The sequence below is a fragment of the Hyperolius riggenbachi genome, chromosome 10 (assembly GCF_040937935.1).
Source record: "Hyperolius riggenbachi isolate aHypRig1 chromosome 10, aHypRig1.pri, whole genome shotgun sequence".
Classification (NCBI taxonomy): Eukaryota; Metazoa; Chordata; class Amphibia; order Anura; family Hyperoliidae; genus Hyperolius; species Hyperolius riggenbachi.
The window spans coordinates 104581201-104602459 of NC_090655.1; the positions used below are offsets into that span (position 1 = coordinate 104581201).

Sequence of the window (21259 nt, forward strand, 5' to 3'; positions counted from 1 at the left end):
AGTATGTGGATCAAGCATGAAGATACCTCTGTGCTTACCTTGTTTTGCAGGCAGCCTCACTTATGCACAGGTGGGGTAATCAGTGTCTCAGCTAGATGGAATACACCCAGCTGAGGCACTCATTACTCCACCTGTGCATAGGTGAGGTTGCCTGCAAAACATGCACCATTGAGGAGTCGCAAGGACAGGTGTGAGAAACACTGCTGTACAGACACGCTGCTTGGCTACAGAGGCTTAGGAGCAGTTGTACACACGCTAGATTCTTGGCAGAGGGGGGCCCTAAAAAAGGCGCACTACAAACTGTTGTCTGCAGGAATTGGGTCTGGATCCCAATGGTGACAGTTCTGGCCCTGATCGCATATAGATACAGCTGAGCGACACTTACATGTCACTGACCACATAGGGGTTTTGATCAGTGTAATGATACTGTAGTGATCAGTGTAAAGTGCTATAGTGAAATGTACTATAGTGAAATATAAAGATACTTGCCTAAGTAAAGGGAAGCCTCTGGATAGAGCAGAGGCTTCCCATGTCCTCCTCGACTCCACCACTGCTGGCCAGGATCCTCTCCTACTTCGATGTTTAATTTTTCTTTGTGTACAAGCACAGCCATACTGTTCATGCTTGAGTGTGGCTGCCCTGTGCAGTAGCACAAAGCTGCTTGTGAACGAGGGCCATGGACTTGCTGTGCAGGTGTGGCTGCACTCGCACCTGTGTAATATGGCTGCATTCATACATGAAGGGAAGCGCAGCCACGAGAACATATCTGACAAGCTCTTGTCAGATATGTACAGAGGGTCCCTACATAGCAATGGTGGGGTCCAGGAGATGGGAAGTGCCAAGACTATTCAGGCGCTTCGTTCTACCTAGATAAGTGACTTTATTATGCGGCAGTATAGGTTTTATTAATTGTTGCACGTGCTCTAGATCAGGGCTTTTCAACCTGTGGTACGCGTACCACCAGTGGTACTTTGCTGTTGGCCAGGTGGTACATTCCAAGTTTGTTTGCTAATTAATTGCCCACCTGCAGCTTGTCCTGGTCCCGTCCTGCCTCCACAAAGTTTGGCTACCCCTCACTCGCTCCTCTGCCTCCCCACCAATGCCTCCTGCTATTCCCCTACCATATGCCCCCTCCCCTTTCAGTGCACCGGTAAGAAAAAGGTGCCCCGGGAGGAGGAAGCCTCTTGATCCTAAAGAGGCATCCCCCTTCCTCCTCAGTAGAGGGGATCCAGCGCTGGAACTCCTCGAAGATCTCCTTGTTGGTGTGAGTGTATGTGCGGTAGCGGCTCTCCGCTCGGGCTCCTCTGGAATCAGCCGAGCTTTATCTGGTCAGATCTATTGTGCTGGCACACTGGTGGTACTTCAAATTTTTAAGGTGATAAAAGTGGTACAATGAGCGAAAACATTGAAAAGCCCTGCTCTAGATGGTTCTTGGCTGAGACGGCCAGTGTGGGGAACCACTGCTTACAATCTAGCGTGTATACAGCATTCCAAACCACCCTCAGTGGTTGATCCACGTGGATCAACTCTGCCGATGAAATTGTTCTCTCTTTTGCCTCGCTGGTTCAGTTAATAGCCACCCCATCGGCTCTTCTCCTCGTAGCAACAGAATGCATCATTAGCCTGAAGGCTAGCAATGCATCTATACAGCATTGGCCTGCACTGAAGCCCGAAGGATAAAGTCCCAATCCCTGCTAGGAAACAGTTCTCGTGTGTGTATGACACTTGAGAAGAACTATGCGCTCAATTGTTGCAGCACGCCGGCGCTGTGTCGAAAACATCCCCTCAACAAATTGCCATACCAATGCCTCTGCACAGATGCATAACCATACGGCACATGCACAGTTTGGTCCCCGGGAAATTACTTCATATCCCTGATTGTCGATATGCGCGTCTTGGAGCTGCATATAGCTGAGAGAAGCCACATGGAGTGTATTGCAGCCACAGAAGTATCTCCGGCAAAATGATTGACTATTACTGCACCTCAAGTCCCAGCCAGCCCCCCTACAGCTTGTATGATGGCACTACACAGCATACATATGAAATTGGCGCCGGTAGACTTGGGCGCAGGATACAGCCTGTATATGGCTGATCCTGCTGCTGCACAAGTCCGGGCCGTGTTAATTACTATTCCCCCTCTAGGCCGCCATGAATAGTGGGGGAAATGATATAATTCGGCTTCCAGCGATTGCTGGAGGCTGAATGATTGTGTTTTTTAAGCAACTTCTGCTCCGTCTTCTGACAGGGCTGACGTTACTCACTGAGCGCGCTATAGAAGAAATTCCCTTTATAGTCTATGGTGGCGCCGGCTGCACCCAAATCTTCCTGCGCTGAAAAGGACTGCTCCGACTACACAGCCCAACAACCCCTGTTACTGCAACAGAAGTCCCAGCCAGCGCTCCTATAGCTTGTATGATGGCACTACACAGCCCAACAACCCCTATTACTTCAACTATACCTCCCAACTTTTTGAGATGAGAAAGAGGGACACTTGAGCCATACCCCGTCACAGCCCTAGGCACGCATACCATAAAGATTTCATAAGAAAATATGTCGTTTTATAATTCAAACCACATTGAACCTTTCTATCCGGGTTCATTTTCTTTAACCACCTTAGCGGTATGGACGAGCTCAGCTCGTCCATTACCGCCAGAGGGTGCCGCTCAGGCCCTGCTGGGCCGATTTGCTTCAAATAAAAAGCAGCACACGCAGCCGGCACTTTGCCAGCCGCGTGTGCTGCCTGATCGCCGCCGCTCTGCGGCGATCCACCGCGAGCAGCGGCGAAAGAGGGTCCCCCCAGCCGCCTGAGCCCTGCGCAGCCGGAACAAATAGTTCCGGCCAGCGCTAAGGGCTGGATCGGAGGCGGCTGACGTCACTCCGCTCGTCGCCATGGCGACGAAGTAAGCAAAAAGCCGCTCATTGCAGCCTTCCGTGTTACTTCTGGCCGCCGGAGGCGATCAGAAGAACGCCTCCGGAGCGCCCTCTAGTGGGCTTTCATGCAGCCAACTTTTAGTTGGCTGCATGAAATAGTTTTTTTTTTTATTTTAAAAAAACCCTCCCGCAGCTGCCCTGGCGATCTTAATAGAACGCCAGGGTGGTTAACATTTTAAACTTACTAATATATCAATTTAAAGGATGGTGATAAAGTTTAGAGTCAATCAAACTCCTTTTTTAGTAGAGAAATATATACATTTACATAGAAAGAGGGACAAATGAAGAGGACAGAGGGACAGGGCTCCCAAAGAGGTACTTTTCCACCAAAAGAGGGACAGTTGGGAGCTATGCTGCAACACAAATTCCAGCCAACCCTCCTATAGCTTGTATGGTGGCACTACGTGCCCCAGCAGTCCCTACTATGGACCACTAAAGCACCAGGGACACCTGTACAGGCAGGTGGGACTGGAGAAACCACTAGACAACCAGATAACTCTACAACACCATAAAGTATAATCTTTTGACAGTTAACCCATTTTTTGATCCTGCCAGCTTATACTGAGTAGTATAACTCGACAAAGTATAACAACTAGAGTAGAGAGTCACTATATCTTTAACCACTTTACCCCCGCGCGTACGTATTTCTCCGCCCCTTTTTCCATCCTTTAAAAACCAGGGACGGAGAAACACGTACTTTCCGCGTTCCCGACGCTGTCCGCGCTCCCGCTCGTAAACACGCCGCCCGCCGCTAGTAAAACCGCCGCCGCCCGCTCGCCCGGAGATCAATGAACGGGAAAATCCATTCCCGTTCGTTGATCTAAGCCCCACAATGACCCGCTGCTCTCCTATGGGCAGCGCGATCATTGTGAGAAGAAACTCACGTGTCCAGCCTCCTTATTCTTCCTCCAAGCTTCCGGAAGGAGGCTTGGAGGTCGCAATAAAGCAAAAAGTTACTGTGGCCATCTTGTGGCCAAATAGTAAACTACACCCTACACATTTTTCACATACAAATAAATGACTTTTACACAAAAAATTAACTCATTACCTCCCACACTCCCCATTTTTTTTTTTTTTGTAATTAAAAAAAAATTCAAAAATTTACAATTAAAAAAAAAACATAATTAGTTACCTTAGGGACTGAACTTTTTAAATATTTAAGTCAAGAGGGTATAACACTGTTACTTTATAAACTATGGGCTTGTAATTAGGGATGGACGCAAAACTGAAAAAAATGCACCTTTATTTCCAAATGAAATATTGGCGCCAAACATTGTGATAGGGACATAATTTAAACGGTTTTATAACCGGGACAAAAGGGCACATAAATTTCATGGGTTTTAATTACAGTAGCATGCATTATTTAAAAACTATAATGGCCGAAAACTGAAAAATAATTTTTTTTTTCCCCACATTTTTCCTATTTTCCCATTAAAACACATTTAGAAAAAAATAATTCTTGGCATAATGTCCCACCTAAAGAAAGCCTAATTGGTGGCGGAAAAAACAAGATATAGTTCATTTCATTGCGATAAGTAATGATAAAGTTATAGACGAATGAATGGAAGGAGCGCTGAAAGGTGAAAATTGCTCTGGTGGTCAGGGGGTAAAACCCCTCAGTGGTGAAGTGGTTAAATGACATCAAGGGACACCTGTACACACACTACTTTCAGTCTGCTGTATAGGAGGCTTGAGAGTGTCAGTGGTTTAGCAATATGGCACAGCAGAATGATAAAGCAATGACACCTGTACTGTACTAACTCTACTTCTTTGTCTTATTAGAGCAAGAATGATCATCTCGGGCTACGGTCTAATGCACAGCTTAGTTCTAGAAACCAGGGACGTTTCTAGCTAGCATCTTCCATGATTAGGATCGGTTCCAGTCTATCACACCGGAGCATAGAAAGTAATACGTAGCTACACTATTCAGGTATCCCGAAGCACTGTGGCGCGTAGACTACCGCTCGTCGCTCAGACCCTGGCCGGGCCCTACCGCTGGATGTCCGCCTCAGAGCGCCATTGGCGAGCGGCTCCTCGGGAGAGGGCGTGGCCTGTGGTTGGGCCGGTGGGGAGGAGACAGGGGGTTGCAGGAGCAGCAGAGACTGGAGTGGGAAGTGTGAGCTCCTGGGGATACATCGTTGCAGACACTGCGGGGGACTGAGTGGATTATCCCTCCTCTAGAGTCCGGACTCCAGGCTTGGCGAGTCGCTTCCTACCAAGTAAGTCTTTTATGTCTTCCTGCGAGCAGTCCGGGGAGGTCACCTCACTTTCTAATGGAGCAGCTGGGAGCTGTGCGAGGTCAGCAGAACTGCCAGCACTGGTGCATCCCATGCAAGAGCTTCTGCAGCAGCGCACAGCCCTCGCTTGTCACAGACACTTTCCAGGCTGCCAGCCACCAGCCTGGAGTTTCTACACACGCTTCATTGTTCCTTCAGCTGTTTGAACTTTCTGTGTTTTGCCATCACGCTGATCCATTAACCTGACTGTGGGAAACCTATCTACAGGCAAAGGGTTCCCCTGCAGATCGCAGGCTAATGGCTGATAAATATTTACCATGCTCACAATTATTATTATTACGTTTTAAAACTATATCCTTTGTTTATTATGAATACAGAAATAGGGGCGCATAAAGCACTTCTTTTTACATCCATGTTCAAAATGTTTAATAAAAAGTGTTGGTTATGCGTTGGCGTTGCTTCCACCTGGTCACAGACCTCTAGAGAAATCCTAGAGCATATGGAGGTCTGGGACACGCCCCCTCATTCTAGAAGTTAAGGTAAGAGAAAATAAAGGAAGCCATCAAAAATAGGACAAAGTCACAATAGTAACAATGTTGACACTTGTCTACTTTAGGGGACCCAGCAGGAAACCTTATAGGGAACAATTTTCACAGTACCCTCTTACAGCACAAAGCATGATGATTGGGTAATTGGCTGAATAGTATGGGCATAGTTTACCGCAACCTGAAACCTAGAAGTTTGAGGTTTTCTGCTGAGCCCCCTAAAGTAGACTACCGCCACAATGTTTAATAAGCAAATTTGACACAAAATCCAAACAATAATGGCTATACTAGCATTTTGGTGTATTTAAACCTCCCATTTCACCTGTAAAATTTACACATTCAGCATGTACGTTTCTAGCTCCAGAAAACAGCAGCCTAAAAGAGAGGCTAAAATTCAAAGGGAATTAGTTGGCAACGTGTGCAAAACGGGGGGTTAAATGTAGACACAGCTATCTGGATGCACTTGGTGCATTCACTTTCAGCTTGTTGGTAGAGATGGTAAACTGGAGATTGTCTGTTTTCAGTGGAAATCTATGGCAGCATCTTTCTGTTTTCAGTTTAATCAAATTCAGGATTCAGAATCTATTGGACTTGGGAGGACAGTGACCCTCATATTAGTACTTACTAGTCTATCGCATCTGCTTCAAATCACAGTATGTTTTGGTGCCCCATAAGAGGAAAGGAGTCAAGGTTTTCAAAAATCCTAGCCTGGTCTCTCTTCCCAACTGACCATACTCATTGGTGCAGATGATGAAGTATCTGGGACTCCTGGACACATTATTTGTCATAAACAGTCACCAGGAACTGCAAGGAACACAACCTGTTTGAGTTTTATTTAAGTATTTATATAGCGCCGACATATTACGCATCGCTGTACAGAGTATATTGTCTTGTCACCAACTGTCCCTCAGAGGGGGGCACAATCTAGTCCCTACCATAGTCATATGTCTATGTATGTATCATGTATCATGTAGTGTATGTATCAAAGTCTAGGGACAATTTAGAGGGAAGCCAATTAACTAACTTATCTGTATGTTTTGGGGATGTGGGAGGAAACCGGAGTGCCCGGAGAAAACCCACACAAACCCGGGGAGAACATACGAACTCCTTGCAGATGTTGACTTGGCTGGGATTCGAACCAGGGACCCAGCAATGTTTTGTAACTTAAAGAAGAACTCTGCCCATCACCAATTTGCTGCATGGGTAAAGATGAGTATAGGTATGTGTAAAGCTATGGACATATGCTAGATTAAATTGTGCAGAAGCAGCCAATAATGACCATCTCAGACGAGAGCTTGTTATTTTAATAATTTAAATAAAGACTGGTGAGCATTTCTATAGCATTTGGTATAGATGCTCAAAGAGATTCAAATCTATCTTGCTTACATGCAAATTGTACACAGTTTGGAACTGGATCAGTTATATGCACTTCCTGTCACTTTTGACTGGTCCAGTCAATGTCCCTTGCTTTTGTGCTGCTCTGTTCCACTGATTTGTGGGCTGTGTTAGGCTTAGGTCCTTTTACAGTGCATCAATTGCATTGCAGAATAATTCTGTATGTCAACTCACTGCCCATACAATTCTATGGGCCTGTTAACATCTCTGTGTTGTAAGGGATCACATTATTTTAATTCCCTGCATGCAGGCCTTGAATTAAGGTGTATGGCCAGTCTCCATTGCAGTTCAGTCATTATAACGTGTGTGTGTTATGCAATGCACAGTGTGAATCCAGTTTTATGGATGCCATTAACGGTACAATTCCACGGCTGATTGATCATTTCCGATCGCCGCAGTAATTGGTAGTTTCCAACTGATTACTGTGGCAATCTGAAACAGCCATAAACTTCCTACTTCCTGCTAGCCAATCTGATCATATCAGAAATGATGGACTGACCCCGGAATTGTACTGTTAAAGGGCACCTTTTTAGGCTTTTACTGACATCCAGCGTAATTTACAGTTATATAAGTTCTTGCATAGTTTCCATCTGGTTTTATTGGGCAGCTATTATTTATAATGTGTACTCTCCAGTCATTTCCCCAGCCTGTTATTTAACCAGGGGTGAGCCTGGGGTGCCTGGCACCTGGGTGCAAGATTTTCTCTGGCGCCTATGGGAGTGGTTAAATTAACCGCGCCCAACCACATAACCACACCCATGTCCTGCCTAATCACACCCACACCTTCCACCTCTTTACGCATGCGTGTGATACCCCATTCCTACCCCTCTTCCATGGGCTTGCTCCTGGCTGGCTTTGGCTGCCTGCAAGTCTGCTAGTCTCTGGACTGACTCAGGCTGAGAGGCTCTGCGAGTGCGATATAGTCACACATGCGTATTTATGGCTGCCTGCGGCCACCCTACTCTTGCTCGCTGTCGTCGGCTCCTCCCCCCCGCCAAGCCCAAGCGTGAGGTGGGATGCCTGTATCTTTCCCGTTGCGCCGCGCAGCCTGCCAGTGTTGCCAACCTTTCACGTTATTTTTTACTGACAAATACCTAAAAATTTACTGACAAAAGATTATTTTTACTGACAAAATTTCCCCACTGAATGCACATAAGAGACTGCTTTTCCCCATGTAAATGCACATAACAAGAGACTGCTTTTCACCAGCAAATGCACATAACAAGAGGCTGCTTTTCACCAGCAAGTGCACATAACAAGAGACTGCTTTTCCCCATGTAAATGCACATAACAAGAGACTGCTTTTCACCAGCAAATGCACATAACAAGAGACTGCTTTTCACCAGCAAATGCACATAATAAGACAGCTTTTCACCAGCAAATGCACATAATAAGACAGCTTTTCACCAGCAAATGCACATAAGACAGCTTTTCACCAGCAAATGCACATAATGACAAACAGCCAGTGTCCCCAGAATATATAGCCAGGGGGTATATGTGCCCAGGATATGTAGCCAGGGGGTATATGTGCCCAGGATATGTAGCCAGGGGACCTATGTGCCCAGGATATGTAGCCAGGGGACCTATGTGCCCAGGATATGTAGCCAGAGGACCTATGTGCCCAGGATATGTAGCCAGAGGACCTATGTGCCCAGGATATGTAGCCAGAGGACCTATGTGCCCAGGATATGTAGCCAGGGGACCTATGTGCCCAGGATATGTAGCCAGGGGACCTATGTGCCCAGGATATGTAGCCAGGGGACCTATGTGCCCAGGATATGTAGCCAGGGGACCTATGTGCCCAGGATATGTAGCCAGGGGACCTATGTGCCCAGGATATGTAGCCAGGGGACCTATGTGCCCAGGATATGTAGCCAGGGGACCTATGTGCCCAGGATATGTAGCCAGGGGACCTATGTGCCCAGGATATGTAGCCAGGGGACCTATGTGCCCAGGATATGTAGCCAGGGGACCTATGTGCCCAGGATATGTAGCCAGGGGACCTATGTGCCCAGGATATGTAGCCAGGGGACCTATGTGCCCAGGATATGTAGCCAGGGGACCTATGTGCCCAGGATATGTAGCCAGGGGACCTATGTGCCCAGGATATGTAGCCAGGGGACCTATGTGCCCAGGATATGTAGCCAGGGGACCTATGTGCCCAGGATATGTAGCCAGGGGACCTATGTGCCCAGGATATGTAGCCAGGGGACCTATGTGCCCAGGATATGTAGCCAGGGGACCTATGTGCCCAGGATATGTAGCCAGGGGACCTATGTGCCCAGGATATGTAGCCAGGGGACCTATGTGCCCAGGATATGTAGCCAGGGGACCTATGTGCCCAGGATATGTAGCCAGGGGACCTATGTGCCCAGGATATGTAGCCAGGGGACCTATGTGCCCAGGATATGTAGCCAGGGGACCTATGTGCCCAGGATATGTAGCCAGGGGACCTATGTGCCCAGGATATGTAGCCAGGGGACCTATGTGCCCAGGATATGTAGCCAGGGGACCTATGTGCCCAGGATATGTAGCCAGGGGACCTATGTCCCCAGGATATGTAGCCAGGGGACCTATGTCCCCAGGATATGTAGCCAGGGGACCTATGTCCCCAGGATATGTAGCCAGGGGACCTATGTCCCCAGGATATGTAGCCAGGGGACCTATGTCCCCAGGATATGTAGCCAGGGGACCTATGTCCCCAGGATATGTAGCCAGGGGACCTATGTGCCCAGGATATGTAGCCAGGGGACCTATGTGCCCAGGATATGTAGCCAGGGGACCTACGTGCCCAGGATATGTAGCCAGGGGGTCTACGTGCCCAGGATATGTAGCCAGGGGGTCTACGTGCCCAGGATATGTAGCCAGGGGACCTACGTGCCCAGGATATGTAGCCAGGGGGTCTACGTGCCCAGGATATGTAGCCAGGGGGTCTACGTGCCCAGGATATGTAGCCAGGGGGTCTATGTGCCCAGGATATGTAGCCAGGGGGTCTATGTGCCCAGGATATGTAGCCAGGGGGTCTATGTGCCCAGGATATGTAGCCAGGGGGTGATATGTGCCCAGGATATGTAGCCAGGGGGTCTATGTGCCCAGGATATGTAGCCAGGGGGTCTATGTGCCCAGGATATGTAGCCAGGGGGTCTATGTGCCCAGGATATGTAGCCAGGGGGTATTTGTGCCCAGGATATGTAGCCAGGGGGTATTTGTGCCCGGGATATGTAGCCAGGGGGTATTTTTGCCCAGGATATGTAGCCAGGGGTTATATGTGCCCGGGATATGTAGCCAGGGGGTATATGTGCCCGGGATATGTAGCCAGGGGGTGATATGTGCCCAGGATATGTAGCCAGGGGGTCTATGTGCCCAGGATATGTAGCCAGGGGGTCTATGTGCCCAGGATATGTAGCCAGGGGGTATTTGTGCCCAGGATATGTAGCCAGGGGGTATTTGTGCCCGGGATATGTAGCCAGGGGGTATTTTTGCCCGGGATATGTAGCCAGGGGGTATTTTTGCCCAGGATATGTAGCCAGGGGTTATATGTGCCCGGGATATGTAGCCAGGGGGTATATGTGCCCGGGATATGTAGCCAGGGGGTATATGTGCCCGGGATATGTAGCCAGGGGGTGATATGTGCCCAGGATATGTAGCCAGAGGGTATATGTGCCCAGGATATGTAGCCAGAGGGTATATGTGCCCGGGATATGTAGCCAGGGGGTATATGTGCCCAGGATATGTAGCCAGGGGGTGATATGTGCCCAGGATATGTAGCCAGGGGGTGATATGTGCCCAGGATATGTAGCCAGGGGGTGATATGTGCCCAGGATATGTAGCCAGGGGGTGATATGTGCCCAGGATATGTAGCCAGGGGGTGATATGTGCCCAGGATATATATAGCCAGGGGGTATATGTGATCAGTATATGTAGCCAGGGGGTATATGTGATCAGTATATGTAGCCAGGGGGTATATGTGACCAGTATATGTAGCCAGGGGGTATATGTGATCAGTATATGTAGCCAGGGGGTATATTATATGTGATCAGTATATGTAGCCAGGGGGTATATGTGACCAGTATATGTAGCCAGGGGGTATATGTGATCAGTATATGTAGCCAGGGGGTATATTATATGTGATCAGTATATGTAGCCAGGGGGTATATGTGACCAGTATATGTAGCCAGGGTGTATAGGGTCCTCGTTTAGGTAGTGAGTGAGAGGAGCGCACCCAACCCTCCCCTCCTCCCGCCGCCGCCGCCGCTCCCCCCTCACCTTGAAGCAGCTTCAGACCTCAATCAGCGGGCGACCCGACCAGTGAGAAGGCGCCGGAGTCCGGACGCACCCGCTCTATATGCGGAAGTGATGTCACTTCCGCATATCAGTGCGGCGTGCTAGGTCCTAGCGCCCGCCCGCCTGATCGAGGTCTGACACGGCGGCTAGAGAGAGGGAGGGAGGGAGCGAGGGAGCGAGCGCCGGCGGCCACAGGGGGAGAGCAGCGGCCGGGCGGCGCCTCTCAGAGGCAGGCGCCTGGGTGCCTTGCACCCGCAGCACCCGCCCAGGCTCGGCCCTGTATTTAACATTATAATTAGAGCTCCTGAGAAGGTAACGGGTCCTCTTCTGATGTGTTCTGCAGAACTTGTGTAGAAATGTTTTTACAGTTTGCTTTGATGGAATACTGACTACCTGACCAGCAGTGTGACACAGGGCTTAGTTATAGAGTCCAGTGGAGCTGGACATCACTAGCATGACTTGCAACTCTACTGTTGCAGCTAGAAGAGGCCACTTGGAGTGGTCACATGACGTGTCCCCCATAATTTTTGCAGGGGGCTGTTGATGTCGCACCCCTGCTTAGGCCCACTTCTCACAGTTGAAGCGGTATTCAAAAGTAGGGAAAAAGTTATAGCAAACTTAAAGGAAACCTAAATCGATAAAGACAGTTTCTGAAGGTGATGTTTCTGAAGTAGGAAAGATGGACAGGTGTAAAGTGAAAGGAGGATATTGTGTTGGTCGTATAATTGGGTTACCCAAAAAGCAAGTCTTGTGGGATAGTCTGAATAGGCAGTGGTTCGTACCTACCAAGCAAACAAGGAGGTGCCTGCCTCTTCTACTGACCACATATGCTATTGCACCGTTGTTATTGCCTGATGAGGCGGGATTAAACCTGCAAAAGGTGTTGCATTGTCCCCCGGAGAATGTAAATAAACTTGTTGTATTTGACAAACAAATTGGCAAGTTTTGTGTCTGCTCGGAGGAGATAAGTCCACCACTGCCTCCTCATGTTTTAAACTTTTTAGATACTTTTATCCTTTTGGCGCCTCTGTATCCATACTACGCTATACCAAGTCCACCCCTGGTGGAGGGGTGTTACCCCCTTTTTTCCTCATCTACGGAGAGCGACTTCTTAATCCTGAGTGAGGTCAGGTCTGACCCCCCCCCCCCCCCCCCCTGCCTATACAGTGGTTGCCTTTGCGGTAACCCTGCTTCATGAGTATAGCTTACTCTATCATACTTCATTTCAACTATCAGTACATACTACACTATATTTGGCTTTTGGTGTCCCTATTCTGTGGTCCAAGAACGGACAAAATAGTACAGAGACAAAGTCATGGGCACCGAAAGCCGCATCGACTCAGTTTCATTTTCGGCAACTAAGCCAGTTGATGGCCACTGTGCCTGCGCAGACCGGTTTGTCCCGGTGTAGGCACAGGGCAGCTGCAGGGGGCCAGTAGAAGCCCCAGGTAAGTTGAACTGTTTTTTTTTTTTCAAATACTGTATATTCCACCTCCTTGACTGGTAGCATTCTAATGATGTAATCATGTTATTCACTTCTGGTTTTAGGGTCCTTTCACACTCAGTTGTGCTGCAATTAGAATGTAGCCAAAAAGTTGCACCGTGCAGTACTGCGGCGGTGCAACCATACAGTGATGCATTTAGTACAATTAATGAATGCCTCCCTGCCACTGTAAATTAATGGGTTACCTGGTTAATGTACAGCATGCTGTGTGTTACCGCATCGAAACCTGCCGCACTGTACACAATGTGGAAGACCCATAAGAATATCATTGTATTGTGTTACGATGATATTGTCCATTACAATGCAATGGGCTCTGTGTGAATGGGCCTTAAAAGTTATAGCTGATTTGTGTAATAATTGGTAATGTGAGCTTGATAGAATAAAATACAATTATATTTGGTTTGCCACATTGAGCATCAGATACCCCAAACTGAAGAAACCACTAAAAGCTTGCTGTGGCGGGGAGTAACATCATGCACTTTGTAATTTAGAATGTTGTGCTGTAGCTGGGGTCATGTCTGCCTTGTAGCAGTGTGTTTGTGGCCAGTACTGCTGAGCGTGCACTAATGTCTGTAATTCCACTCCAGATCCTGCTTCAATTTACAGCTTCTCATTTTGGACATAAAATTCCCCCCCTCCATTATAAATGCACTGTTAGGTCATTGCATGTCTGTACTTTTTATGAACATGAATTGAAGCCACCTGCCTAGTGGGCAGTGTATTTTAAGGACCGGTTATAGGCATCCTGCAGCGTCTCGTTCAAATGCTTTTTTGCAAGCGTACAGAAAAGCACTTGAGAGCTTTTGGTGACCATCAGCATCTCTCTTACCACCACAGGGGGACACAGAGGCTTGGTGGTCAACGACCTTGAAAGCAACCTGTTGTTTCCAGGGTCCCCTCAAGTGACAGGAAAAATAGGAATTGAAGTTGTGTTTGTGTAAAGGACAAGCGCCATGGCTGGCGGTAAATGACGATGACGTGCAAGCACACATATGAAACGGCCCTAAGTGCATTTGTTTGCGGGGGAGGGGGGAATGAAAAGTTATTTTATTGAGAATATCATACACCCTTCTATGGGGCAAAACTTGGTAAAATGTTGAGATCTTATTGCTATGAGCCTGATTTAGACCTCTTTCAGACAGATAGCTGATCTTGCTCCTGCCAGGCAGTTCAGGCAGCCAACTACAAACGCGTCTGTCTTGTGCGTGTTCCTATGGATAGGATGATGGGTCGGGGTATGGTCGTTTGCTGGGTCATGTTGCTGTGGGTTCCCCGATCCATCTTCCGGCGAGTACAGGCTTTTATTAAAGCCTGGTACACACTTTCAGTTATGATTGGCCAATCAATGACCAGTTTTGCCACCTCCATGTAGTATGAGGGCCAACAGACTTTGAATACAATCAACAGATTGTGTAGGTAAGCTCTCATATTACATGGAAGTGGTAAAATTGGCCAATCAAAATTGAATGTGTGTAACAAGCTTTAGGTTTTTATCGATAATTGGAAAGCATGGGTGATGCTCATCAAGGTTTCTTGTTCTTTGAAGGCCGCGCTCTCTTCCATGAATGTACACATGCCTAAGTTTGCTGATAACAACCGCCTTGTGAGTACAGTGGCCCCCGACATGCAAGCGATTTGCCCGGTGGATCTTCTCACCCCCAGCGACGGTTGATTTTATTGGTCACACCACTCCCCCCGCCTGCCGTGTGATGTCACGCATGTGCCGTTCTTTCCCCCCCTCCCCCCGCATAGCAACACAGTGCATTGTCAGCTACACAGCGACATGCGGTTGTGCACCACAGTCCAGGATGTCGCCCAAGGGGATCGGGTCCTGATCTTTGACTGACGACATCAATCACAGATGTGTACGCACCTTTAATGAGGCTCCAGATTTTCTTTTTGCAAGTAAAGAGACAAGTGAGCTACCCAAAACCAGCAACTGCTTACATTGCTTGGCTCAATTTCTGATTGCGTGCTAGTTAGACCAAATATTGGAAGATAGCATCAAATTGATCATCTCTATTATCAATACATTTTTGAAGAGATCATCCAGGTCACTGCATCATTTCTCACTTTAGGCTTGATGACTGCACTCCCGCTGCCTTGTTAGTTAGATCTGACAGTGTTTTACACTTTTGGAGGGCTTATGTTATTAGTGGTTCCTGAGTGTTTGGCCATGAAGTGGTCAACCTCTGCTCTGTGGTTACGTATTTGCAGAGTGACCAAGCGCTGTCATATTGAGCGTAGCATGAATAGGTGACTGTGACATGTTTGAAGCCGCCCTAAACAAAGTAACAGTGTGTTTAAACCTGAAGCGCTTCCTTGCCCTTTAACCTTTATTTTTCTGTTGTCCCCCAGGGCTGTACGTTGATGACAGGGAATGTGTCTTTGGTAATTAGCATGTTACAGATTGGTTCTGATGTGTGTTGCAGTGGGGTTGCTGAGTGCTGTGCTTCATTACAGGGGATGTCAGGACACCTCCTATGTGATTAGTGCGGCTGAGTTATGTTGCATGTCATGTGCGCTACAATCTACATTTACCACCACACTGGAGAATGAGCTGCATCAAAGCTCCAAGGGTCCTCATTGCCTTTTCTCCATAATCTAAGATTTACTTTTCTTCACAGACCCATCCAGTCACACTACTGGAGCCCCTTAGGGCTAGTTCACACTAGCAGTGCTATTAGGGTGCTTGCTGGTCTCTGGTTATCAGCAAGGTGCTAGCATAGCTCCCAGTGTCCCTCTTCTGGAGGGACAGTCCCACTTTGTGATCCAAATGCCTCTGTCCCTGTTTCTTTCTTATTTCTCCCTCTTTGAAGACTGATGTGCCTATCTGTGTTAAATATGTATTTCTCTACTAAAAAAAATTAGTTAAACTGACTCTAAATTTAAAGAGAACCCGAGGTGTGTTTAAAGAATGTTATCTGCATACAGAGGCTGGATCTGCCTATACATCCCAGCCTCTGTTGCTATCCCAAACCCCACTAAGGTCCCCCTGCACTCTGCAATCCCTCATAAATCACAGCTGTGCTGTGAGGCTGTGTTTACATCTGTAGTGTCAGTCTCAGCTGCTCCCCCGCCTCCTGCATAGCTCCAGTCCCTGCCCCCGTCCCTTCCCTCCAATCAGCAGGGAGGGAAGGGATGCAGGCGGGGACCGGAGTTCTGCAGGAGGCGGGGAGAGCAGCAGACTGACACTATAGAGATAAACACAGCCAGCTCTGACAAGCTGTTTGTCAGCAGCACGGCTGTGATTTATGAGGGATTGCAGAGTGCAGGGGTACCTTAGGGGGGTTTGGGACAGCAACAGAGGCTGGGCTGTATAGGCAGATCCAGCCTCTGTATGCAGATAATAATCTTCAAACCCACCTCGGGTTCTCTTTAATTCCCATCACCAGTGTGGTTTGAATGATCAAATAACATCTTTTGAATTTTAATTCTTAGTGATATGCATGGTGGGGGGTGTGGCAGGTGTGGTGTGGCAGGGGCATGTCTTAAAAAGGAACTCCAGTGAAAATAATGTAATAAAAAAGTGCTTAATTTTTACAATAATTATGTATAATTGATTTATTCAGTGTTTGCTTATTGTAAAATCTTTCCTCTCCCTGATTTACATTCTGACATTTATCACATTGTGACATTTTTACTGCTGGCAGGTGATGTCAGTGGAAGGAGATGCTGCCTGCTTTTTTGGCAGTTGGACCCAGCTGTAAACAGCTGTTATTTCCCACAATGCAATGAGGTTCACAGACAGGAAACTGTCAGGACCATGGTCCTGACATCACACTGTGGGAGGGGTTTCATCACAATATCAGCCACACAGAGCTTCCTGATGATTCATTTGAGAAAAGGAAAAGATTTCTCATGGGAAAGGGGGTATCAGCTACTGATTAGGATGAAGTTCAATTTTTGGTTATGATTTCTATTTAAGTGTCTCTCTTTGCTCAAAAAGGTGAGTTATATGGCGCTAGTATAATGGAACCCATATCTTCAGAATTGCTCATAAAATCATTTTGTAAAAAAATTGAAAAAATGCAATCGCTTAGCAATTTCGATTTGCGATTTGTACTGTGAACTTGCCTTTAGACACATCACATCCACCTGTTCTCAGGGAGTGAATCTAAGCTAATCGCATCACACACGAGGCTTACAGTGACCCCAGCATTTGGACTTGTAAAATATAAAATTACATCTCTCTCTATAAGGGGTACAGTGTGCCATGGGGAGGGGGGGGGAATTCATTACTTACCTACAGGTGCTGCTTGCTCCTCTATCCCACTGTATGTATGGAGAGAGCCATGTTCCCCAGAGAGCTGTACTTGCGCTTGGAGTTTACATTTCCCAGCATACATTGTGCTGGATGGGAACACGCGACACTGGTGGAAGCTTCAAACTGTGGACGCTCCCCGGGGAACATGAGACACTTCATACGGGCAGTGGACTAGAGGAACAGCCCCCTATAGGTAAGTATTGACGCTCTTCGTTCCCCTCAACCCCCCCCCCCCCCCTTCCAATGGCACACTTTATTATGAACATCCCGAATGGTGAGGTTCATTTTATAGTTGTACAGGTCCAGGTTCTCGGGTCGCTCTAAGTTTCGTGAAGCAGTTGTGTTTATGACTGTGGAGAGGAGGTCAGAGAGGAGCAGTGAGTAGGCAGGAGAGGTCAACATCCCTAACCCAAACAAAGTCCAGTACCAATTAGGCAATTCTTCAGAATATGTTACTTGCTGCCTTCACTTCAGCCAAGAGGCAGCTGAAGTAAGGTATAACAAACCACAGAATTAGGCCTCTCTCAGACCCAGCAGCTGACAGGCAGTGAATGCACCGCCTTTCAGCTGCTCTCCTGCACCGGCCGGTTGCTTGTTAGCGCTCGGTACCGGTGCAGACACACCCCCCCCCCCCCCCCCCCCCCCCGAGAGCGGGGTCGCAGCCATGCTCAGACTCGACATGTTGCAGTCCTCCGCCGCCCGGTAATACCACCATGTGGTATTACTACCGCTGCAATTCTGCATTTACACTTCACCCAAATTGTATTGACTGGTGACAAATGGGACACTGAATTGCTCAGCAAGCACGCAGTTCAGCCTCCCATCTGAAAGAGGCCTAAAATGCTACCTCGTAGCTGGGGCTAGTGAGCCTGTTAAAAGAATTTTGGTTCATCACTGTTGCTTAGTGAGATCACACGATGTACATGTATGTCCTTTCAAATCCTGTTATTGATTTTAGGGTGTGTTAACACTGTACACGTTGCTACATGTTTACACACTGCCCACACAATTGTATATATCCACATCTATGTTGTACTAAACCATGTTATCCAAACACTTTCTGCATGACGTGTGCGATAATGAGCACGTTACATAGCGATTCTATATGCTGTGAAGAATAACATGGAGAATGTGCATTGTATCACGCCTGTGTTGCAGCACAAGCATTACCGTATGCAAAGCGTGTTGTGTGACCTTAGCATTATCACTGTTACCTCACACAGAAATTTAGTTCACTGAGTAGATTAACTCCAGCCAACACCTTTCCCTTTAGCTTGATATAGAATGGTGAAGAGAGATCATGTTTCAGATTTTTCTCACTGTCCGTTTTCCTTCTGAGGAGATTTTCCTTGTCACCTTCTGCCACTAAGACCGGTAAAGAGGTACTTCTCAGTGGAAGCTCATAGAGTAATACAAAAAACCTCAGGGTTGTTATACCACTTGTTGTTGAGAGTACTGTCACACTAACGCGTTGGACGCTGGGACACTGTTTTGCGCACAATTAAGGAGGGCTGTGGAGACTGTACAAAAATCATCTGGCTCTGACTCCTCAGTTTATGAAACCTCCAAATCCAGGTACCCAAACATGTTCTGACTCCACAGCCCTGCTATAAAGTAGTACTATTCAAAGTCCTATGATTCGTTAACATATCAGTTGTGCTACAATGCAATGGATCCCATTGTTAAACTCAGAACGTGCAGTGCATTGCTGGGAGCGCACACTTTGGGCTCTATTCACAAAACTTCTCATACATGACTTATTTATTACCTAATTGATCAAAATAACCTTTCAGCACATTTACAAGCAAAATAATCACTCAAAGTAAGCTGTTCTGATTAACTTCATTTCAATATTACTTTTCTTACTTAAATTATATATTTGTTTGCTCTTTGGAAGCTTAAAAATGTAACATAGATAAGGTGAAAACATTAAGAACAGGTGAAAAAGCGTTGTGAATCATGCCCATTGATGTGCACATTAATCAGTTTCTGCTTTGCCTGAGTTGCTTTGCATGCCACCACAAATGTTGTTTTTGGTTCTGTCTGAAATTGATTGGATATGCTGGAGGTTCTAGTTACACATAATCAAATGGCTGCAATGAATGTCCAGCAAGGATGAGCTTGACATTAGGTTTTTAGATACATTTTTTTTCCCCCAAGTTCTAGAAGATTTGAAATTGAATATATTACCTGACAGCTGATTCAAACAGTGATTAATGCTACATACACACTTGAAAGATATCAGACCAATTTTACCCCCTTCCATGTAGTATGAGAGCCATACTCTACACAGACTGTTCTATGGAGCTGAACTCCACATCAGATAAAAATCTTTGCAAGATGCTGCACACACAGATGCTGTACACATTCAAAAGATCAGTATCTGCAAAAGATCCGTTCCTGCAAAATGCATTCATAGTCTATGATATCTGCAGATCCTCATACACACCTGTTGACAGTCCAAAGACTTCCCCATCCTCCTCGACTTCTCCCCCTCTTCCCACCCCCCCCAGCGCTGGGACCCTCCACATATATTCGACAGGGGCTTGTGAAATATTCGTGCATGCGTCTGCACTGTGTGGATGCAAAATCCACCTGCATAGTAGCATGAAGCTGCTTGTGCACAGCTTTCTTCCTTTCTTTTTTTTTTTTTTTTTTTGTGTGCTTCCCATCAGTTTCTTTGTATACTAGATGTATTGCTACATTCATTAACCACTTCTGGACTGTGTGGTTCTGGCCCCTAAAGGCTCACCCCTTTTTTGTTGAAATCGAGCTGAGTGAACGGGACACAGCGATGCCCGAGCGTCATGAACAGCGGGAGCGCAGGGCTGTGGACTCAGTACTAAAATCATCCGACTCAGATTCCTCACTTTATGGAACCACTGACTCTGGCCCCAATGGTCCCCAAATATCCCTTACTACTAGCCCCCAAATCCTTACTGTAGTCTAACACTTACCAGGGCTGTAGAGTTAGTACAAAAATCATGCGACGCCTCAGTTTGTGAAACCTCCGACTCCAGATATCCAAAATTGCTCTGACTCCACAGCCCTGTGTGAGCTTGCTGCGGCGATTGTGAAGTCTACGTCCTGTCAGAGCCGCACAGCCACGCGCAGGACGAGACTTCAACTACATTGGTACAGAAAGGGTAAATATTTGAAACTCTGGGTACTTTGCCCCCAAACAGGGCTTCTTACTGTATAACTGTCTTCTGTGCCTATGCACACACTATCTGTGCTGCCTATCAGGACTGAGCTTGAGCTTTGGGGAAATGAATGTGTACAGTCTTTGTGAGGATGGGAGAAGGGGCGAAGGCACAGCACACGATGGAGCGCCCTGTGGCAGGCTGGGTAAAGATACATACACATTGGAACCTGGCGGAGATGACCGTTGCGTGGTAGTCGTGACTGTGGAAAGTGTGTGTGTGTGTACAATTTGGCCTAATTTTCCTAGCACAGTTTCCTGATCACAAGGACCCTAATTTTGTAATATAAATTTCATTGTACCATTCCTACTAGTGTGATGCAATTCCTGGTGTATCACAAACACCCTGCATGCACTGGTTCTGCCCCATTATTTGCAATTAAATTTGTGCATAAAAAAATCGCTACACATGCATGTCTTGGACATTTTCACAGTGGGCAAAAAATTATACAATATAATACAATACAACAACATTTGTAAAGTGCTTTTCTCCCATAGGACTCGGGGTGTGTGTGTGAGAATCTATATCTATCTCCCAGATCACTACATAGTTGCAGGCCGCACTGTGTTAAGGTGGCCACTAACGGTCAAATTTCTAGTGAAAAATTGTTTGAGTGATCAGAAATTCTGATCAGACGAAAAATCGTTCACTACCCCATCAATAAACCAATCTTTGCTTCCTATCTATCACAACCAGCCAGAAAATCCTAATTTTGGTTTGACAAAAATCCAATCGGACGACTATTTTTATAATCATCTGTAATCGATTGTGCCCATCAACTGAGATTTACAACCAATTCGTTACGCTAAAATGATTTTTCGCTAGAAATTGGACCGTTAGTGGCCACTTTTACAGAGGAAATAGGTGTTCATAAATGCCATGCTAAACAGGTG

At 46.9% G+C, this 21259-nt stretch overlaps 1 protein-coding gene across 1 annotated transcript in view; it reads left to right on the plus strand.

Moving 5' to 3' along the window:
* Nucleotides 1–5008: 5008 nt before the first annotated feature.
* Nucleotides 5009–21259, plus strand: part of LZTS2 (leucine zipper tumor suppressor 2) — a 231134-nt gene continuing 214883 nt past the window's right edge. Inside the window, exon 1 of the mRNA XM_068255306.1 lies at nt 5009–5150. The gene's annotated coding sequence lies outside the window, so the exon portion shown is untranslated. The remainder of the gene's footprint in view (nt 5151–21259) is intronic.